Source organism: Panthera onca, chromosome C1 (assembly GCF_046562875.1).
Source record: "Panthera onca isolate mPanOnc1 chromosome C1, mPanOnc1 haplotype 2, whole genome shotgun sequence".
NCBI lineage: Eukaryota > Metazoa > Chordata > Mammalia > Carnivora > Felidae > Panthera > Panthera onca.
In genome coordinates this window covers 52,883,305-52,890,743 of record NC_138346.1, presented here as the reverse complement: position 1 = coordinate 52,890,743, position 7,439 = coordinate 52,883,305, and the positions used below count along the sequence as shown (strand labels likewise).

At 36.3% G+C, this 7,439-nt stretch overlaps 1 long non-coding RNA gene across 1 annotated transcript in view; it reads right to left on the bottom strand.

Annotated features, from left to right (window-relative positions):
* Positions 1-302: 302 nt before the first annotated feature.
* LOC132671363 (uncharacterized) overlaps positions 303-7,439 on the bottom strand; it is a 30,662-nt gene continuing 23,525 nt past the window's right edge. Inside the window, exons 2-3 of the long non-coding RNA XR_009607060.3 lie at positions 2,510-2,707; positions 303-1,001 (exon numbers count right to left, since the gene is read on the bottom strand). This is a non-coding gene — a long non-coding RNA (uncharacterized LOC132671363). The remainder of the gene's footprint in view (positions 1,002-2,509; positions 2,708-7,439) is intronic.

Genomic DNA, 7,439 nt, shown 5'->3' with positions numbered 1-7,439 from the left:
TATGTACCCACGCTCACAAAATTAGCGGACTTCGGGAGGTTTGTAGGATTCAAGACCCCAGCTCCCATACTGCCTTATTAAATGTAACATTATTGAGGCATCTGGGTGGCTCAGTCGGTTAAGCCTATGACTGTGGCTCAGGTCATGATCTCATGGTTTGTGAGTTCGAGCCCCACTTTGGGCTCTGTGCTGACACCTGAGAGCCTGTAGCCTGTTTCAGATTCTGTGTCTCCCTCTCTCCCTCCCTCCTTCTCTCTCTCTCCCTCTCTCTCTGCCCTTCCCCTGCTTGTGCTCTCTCTCTTGCTCTCTCAAAAATAAATAAACATTAAAAAAAATAACGCTATTAACATCTATGTGTTCTGTCTAGCAAGTAGGAGATGAACATTTTGTGTTTTGCCTGAGAAGCAGGAGTAGGAGATGTAAATGAATCTTTAAGAATAGGTACAGATGTTTTGCTGCTTCCCCAGTATAAATAGCATCTGTATTATATTTTTTAAAACATATGAAATAAAAATTAAAATGATAGCCTATTTATTCTTGCTACTCACTTTTACAACGTTTTGTATTGTTTGAATTTGTACGCTACAATCTTAGCATGGTCTTTCGCATTAAAATTCAGGTATTATTAGTCATAGTGCTATCTTACATTTATGTGGCATTTTACAGTATATTAGGTATTTTCATTTAGATGCTGAATTTAATTTTCCCCAAATACCACCTAAAATAGGAATGGTGATCTCCATTGTAAAGATGTGAAGGTGAGAATTCGGCTCTCAAGCGTAGAGTGGATGGCTAGGTCAGGAGAGGGCAGGGCTGGCCTCCACATCTTCTGACCCCAAGAGCACCCACCGGCAGCGTTATCATAGAGCCTTTCACGTACCTGCCCCCAAATCCCAGGATTATCTGCTCCTGTGATAGGTGTCTTTATCAACAGGACCTGAGTGCTGTTCAACATACACTGAAATTCTTTGCTGCGTTGTGTTCTCTTTTGTTTCATCTATCTGTAAAATTTAAGTGAAATTCATTAGACGTGATTTGTTTTATGGAAAAGAGAAAAACTAAAGTGTTTTATTTTTTATTTAAAAAGTTTACCTGTCAAGTTATACACATACACATATTTACGTTATATATACTTTATATGTAAGCGTTAGTAATTATTTTATGACTGCAACAGAAGTGTGATGGATAGCGTTTTCCTTAGAGCTCAGTAGTATCATGATTTCTAGTAAAAAAATGGTCTCGGGGCATCTGGGTGGCTCAGTCAGTTGAGCGTCCAACTTCGGCTCAGGTCATGATCTCACAGTTAGTGAGTTTGAGTCCTGTGTTGAGCTCTGTGCTGACAGCTCAGAGCCTCGAGTCTGCTTCGGATTCTGTGTCTCCCTCTCTCTCTGACCCTCTTCCACTGGTGCTTTCTCTCTCTCAAAATTAATAAACATTAAAAAAAATTTTAAAAACGGTCTTAAACTAAGCTTGGCCCTACTGGGAAAAACAACACAAAATGTTTAAATATATGGTAAAACAATTAAAATGGCATTTTTGTGATAGGTCATATTATCAAGACACAAATGGTGACATTTTTTAATGTCATAATTATTGTCTTTAATTTTCTGAAAGTCTAGTTTTGAAAAGCTTTCTTTTTTATCTTGCTCTGTTTATACCAAAAAATTAAAAATTTCTTCAGTATAACATTAGCACAAGAAATTAGTGACAACAGCGTAGCCTGCCTGAACTCAACACCTCTAAAGGTCTACATTGAAGACCTTAGAGGGTGCAATGAAATTCTACCAGCATATACCAAAGGGCAGTGCAAATAAACTCAGAACAGACTTCTTCAAGGTTGTTTTTTTTCTTATTTGAATAGCCCAAAGTATAATGTGATTTAGATTTCCCATCAAGTTTTGATTCATTTCTGTAGTGTATTATATTGCTATGCTACCACATTGCCTCCCATTGTGGCTAGGAAGATGGGATTTTTACGAGCAGGCAGAAATAGAATAAAGAAACAATTCAATATTTTTTCCATTCATGCATCCCTAGATGTAAACTGACAAGGTCAGCCAGGAGTTGTATCAGTAGTTACAATTGGTTATCTAAAATCAAAATTACAGGACACGATGTTCTTAAGTCCCAGTTGAAAGCTCAAATGTTGCAATCGATGTTTGTTTCATTTTGCAAAATACTGCAGTTCCTTTTTAACAGTTTTGATCTTTATAAAGAAATTTCACTAGAGACCTAGACAACAGCATGTTGTTGGCCTCCTTCCTCAATGGAGCCGTAAACTTTATTATGTATCAAACTGTCCACAACTGTGGAAAGCCTTTGCTCTTTGGGGAAGGAGAAAACCCAGATGCTGAGAAGACACACAGCATATAATGGCAGTGAACATGAGCTCAGAAGACCTGGGATGGGTCCTAGGCCTGCCACTTGCTAGCCTTGAAACAGGCTCTTCCCTCCCCCGCCCTCCCCCCCCCCCCCCCCCCCGAAGTACAGTTAATGATGCCAAGCCTACCTAATTCCCAGAGATGATGGGGCCATGAGGTTCTGTAAGCGATAGTTCTGTGAAGCTTTATGCCAATGTCAGATGGTATCTCCATCATTATTATTCTTTACACAGGACTGACAGATTAACAATTCTTTTTTTCTTGTTTCCTAATATCAGAGGGGATGGTTACTCAGTTGTAAAGCGAATGTTTCAGGAAGTGTAGATCTGGAAAAAACAGATAACAGCACATAAGTTTGGTCAGATCAGCGATGTTGTGATGGTATTTATGTACTTCCTCACTGTCTTTGTTTTTATCTCCAGCCCTTTGTAGTGCTTTAGATAGCAGAGGCTTTGAGAATGGATATCCCGATTACATTACTGAGGGCCAAGGTAAGCTTTATATACGATGGTGGCAATTAGTTGTTGGCCATGGCTGATTTCCTCATCATATCTCTCAGAAACTGTCAAGGGTATTTACGATTTTGCTGATCAGCAGATATGGATACCCAAATGCCTTGTGGTGGTCTGATTCTATTGCTATCATTATTAACACAAAATGTTAACATAACTCTTTTTGAGTTAGAAAACATAAAAGCCAACCTCACTGAGGGCTGGTAGTGGTGGTGGAATAAACTAGTAACAAGAGGCATCTAATTTTGCTGTTTTTTGCTCTTAAAACTCACTTGGTATCATAGTTAAGAACACACTTGGTCTATATTTCTTATCTCCACACATGGATCAAGACCTCTTGCATTCTTTTCCTTTTTCTTTTCTTTTTTTTTTTAAGATTGACATATTTTTCGAGTACATAATGCATTCAAATGATTCGAAAATCATAAAGTATACAATACACAGGAAAAGTCATGCTTGGTTTCCTGCCTACATGCTTAATTCACACACATCCTTCCCCGCCATGGACATGAACAAGGTAACCCAGGTATAAGTTCTTGTGTACATTCACAGAAATAATTTTTTATGCTTATAACCCCATGCAAATATATAAATATACATTGTTTTTCTTAAACACACAGTGTCTTAATACACAGAGTTTGGCACCCTTATTTTTACTTAATAACACATGCTTACTTTTTGAGGTAGTTCTCACTGCTGTGATTATGTGTATGAAATTATCCCTTTGAAGGGGTAGACCTCAGGATATACTTCTATAATTTTTTATAGTTTTCCTCAGTGAATTTGGGAAAAGCAAAGTAACTGGTTCTTCCAGAAGCTGAGCAAAAAACTGAAAAGAGACATTATCTTGATGTTTTAAGGATGGTGTTTATATCCTTTGGTTATGGTATATGGTGTTTGAATCTCTTGGACATCCATTAAGTGTCTTTCCTATTTTCTAAAGAAAATGATATGTATGAATATGTTTATATCTCCTCCAACTCAACACAATGTAGTTGTAGTAATCTGATGTTCAAAAAAAAAAAAAAAATCACAAAGATCTAATCAAATTTGCCTATAAGCTATATCTAAGAAAAGTCCGGGGCAAAGTTGATGTTCATCATAGAGCTTGAATACCTAGGCATAGCCTACTTAGAACAGAACCTTCTCTGTTCTAAGTATGTGTTCTGTGAAGAGAAATCATAAGGTTTCTCTATGCTGGTCCTAATGTACCCAGCACATTAGCACATGTTTTCAGCAGAGTTTCGCATAGTTTCCTTTCACTAAGTACACAGTTTATAAAATTCAGAATTTTTAATCCTAACATTAAAAGTATATTATAATTAAATTATTTAATATTTTTGAAATACTTAATCTGCTAGAAAAATCACATATTGGTCCTGAATACTGTTTCAGATGGTTTTTAGTTATGTAAATTATTTCTCTCCTGACTGTGTAATTACATGATGGACTGGTTTCTAGGGTATCATATACTTAATGTGAGTTTCTAAAAATGCTTTAATCATATAATTGCTAGTTTATCAAGTAGAAAATATAGGTCTGGGAACACTATCATTATGTCATTATTCTCTACAAAAGACTGTGAAACACACTGAAGAGGCCATTATGAGGCAAATAACAGTTTTCTGTCATGTCTAAATTTGCAAGGATTAAAAAAAAAACCAAAACTGCAAGGAAATGTCTAAAGGTAAAGAGTTTAAAATCTACCAGGCAATTTATCTTGGGTCTCTCTCTGTGGAAAATCAGTGCAGACAAAGGAAGTGAATTGGTAATACTTAGGTCAGGAAAGCTAGTAGATTATCTAATGCCAGGAGTGACGCTAATATTTAATAATTGATTCATTAAATTCCATGTAGAAAGCCTAAAGGAAATTAAACCTGAGATTTAGCGTTTGCGTTAGAATCTAGCTGCACTCTTCTTGTGCTTGTTTTATGAAGTGTACCATGTTCAAGTGGGATTGCAATAGATAATGATTTATATTCATTGGGTTTATACCCAGGAGGAAACCAGACTTGTAATCTGGAATGGCTAAGTGGTTAAATTCAAATCTAATTTTATAGAACTCAAAGATTAAAAAAAAAATTCTTTTTTGACTCAGGAGGCGTCATGGGTCAGAAAATGTATTTTCAGCAAAGTCTAGTAAAGTCCAAAGTAAAATACTCCATTGGTGGGTTTAGTATGAGAAGGCAAGACCCTTAAAAATTCTCTCTCTTTCTGTCGATGTATATTTGTTACATACACACGCAAATATACACACAGACACATACATATACACATTTCCTTGCTCTCCCACTTAAAATGGTGACAGCTAGGGCTCTGAGTAAGAGGAAAACCAAAGCCAGGATGTTAGCTTTATAAGTAAAAGGGGAAGGTTGAAGTGATGCTGTAACCTGAAAATCAGATGGTTATTCTGTTAGTGTCGATTCTGCTGTTGAATCTGCTTCATGATTAATACAACCAGTTGATTTGTATTTTCATGCAATAAAAGCATTTTTTTCTCCCACAATCATGTTTGTGTGTGTGTGTGTGTGTGTGTGTGTGTGTGTGTGAGGGGTGGGGCACAAGTGAGCGAGGGGCAGAAAGAGAGAGAGAGAGAGAGAGAGAGAGAAGCGGGGCTCATGTTTTATCCCAAGCGGAGCTCCAGATCAGGAACCATGAGATCATGATCTTGGCCACAGGCGGATGCTTAACTGACTGAGCCATTCAGGTGCCCTACAGTCATGGTTTTAAAAAGATTGTTAAATCACGGTTACATTTTGCTGTTTAATCTTTTGCTTTCCCTTCATCTGTTAAACAGCAACAAAAACTAATATTTTTTTAAATGATGAGTTTTAAAAGATCATAGGTTGCTGAACTGATTGAAAACTGATTCATAGCTAATCATTCTGGTCTTTCAAGGAAACCTGAAACTTGACTAGGTCTTTTGGTGATTTTATGCTTATGCCACTAGCTAGCATGGAGCAGCCCTGGAGTCAGAATGTGTTGACCCAGAATGAGTCAGAATGTGTGGGTTTGAATCCTGGCCCTGCCACTTACATCTCCGTGACTGACCAACTTTCGTGGCCTCTCTGTACTTCTGTTTCCCTTTTTGTAGAACTGAGATGGTAATAATAAGTACTTCATAGAAGATTAAAGGCCATTCTCTGTGCCGCCCTTTTAACTCAGTGTGGGGCATGTGGTCCACAATGAGTGAATGTTAGCTCTTGGTTTTCCTCCTGATAACCCCTCCTGTTCTCCAGGTTTGTGGCTCTCTCCCCCCTGTACCTTCTTCACGTGTCTATGATTACCTTTTTCAACAAAATAGTCAATACTCAAGATAGAATCAGAATTTGTTTAAAAAGTGTCTCTGCCACTTAATAGCTAGCTGGGCAATCTTAAGAAAGTTTCCTTAAGTTTTGAGCCTAATTTTTCTCATTTGTAGGACTCTCTTTTCTTGAGTGGATCAAATGACATTTTAAATGTGAAAATACATTAAAACTTGCAAATTAGTAGAGATTATGGTTAGAAATGTGAGCTATAGAAAGACAGAGATACTGTCTTTGTTTATTTCTTTTTTGGAACAGAAGTAATTTTCCTATTTGAACAGATCTTTATTTTGGAAAACTGGAAAATCCAGAAAATCGAGAAGAAGAAAAAAAGCCTATATTTCGTCCACTTAAAGAGAGATACTATTAACATCTTGATGTAATCATTTAAGTTTTACTGGAAATACATTTTGATATCCATTATGTCTTACTTTAATGTTTGCGTATTGCTAGTGTACCAACAAGCCATGTTTCTTTAAGTCACTGTTGTCAATTTCTTTGTAGAGTAAATAGACTTACTCTATATGTAGAAGGCAAAGTTTTTCCTGGTTTATTTGTATGTTTTGTGTGTTTTGTAGCATAACATATGCACAGTCTTTACTTTGCACTTTGGGAGGTGAAAAGTTTTAGACGATAAAAACTGTCACAAGAAGTCATTTTTAGCTTTACTTTAATCATAAAATCAAGTACCTTTTTACTCTGCTGCATTATAAACAATCAAAATGTTCTGCCCATAGGTATATTTGTTGGTATGTCCTAATTGCAGCAAAATTTGTTATGAAAATTTGAGGTGGAGGAAAGGAAGTTGACGAAACCCTCAGCTTCAAGAATGCAGAAATTTGAAACACCCATAGACTAGCATAATCTGAAACCAATAATCAGTAAAGCTACTGTATAGACCGATATTAATTTTGAATCTACAGATGGTCAAAATGGGTGCAGATGCACATACTTTGAAATAATTTAAGTTGGTTAAATCATAGTTTGTTATCAAAATGTCATAGCATGTACAACTAGTTAAGGATAATTAAAAAAAACACATAAGTTGTAGTATAATTTTTGCCAACCACTTCACTCCATTACCAAGTAACCAAAATACTGTATGAGAACATAGAGAGAAAAAAATAAGAAAAAACCCAGACAATGTTTGATAAGGTACCAAAAAAAAAAAAAAAAAAAAAAAAACCTTCAAAGAAGCAGGATTATAGACATGAAAAAAAAAAAAAAACAAAAAAAAACCT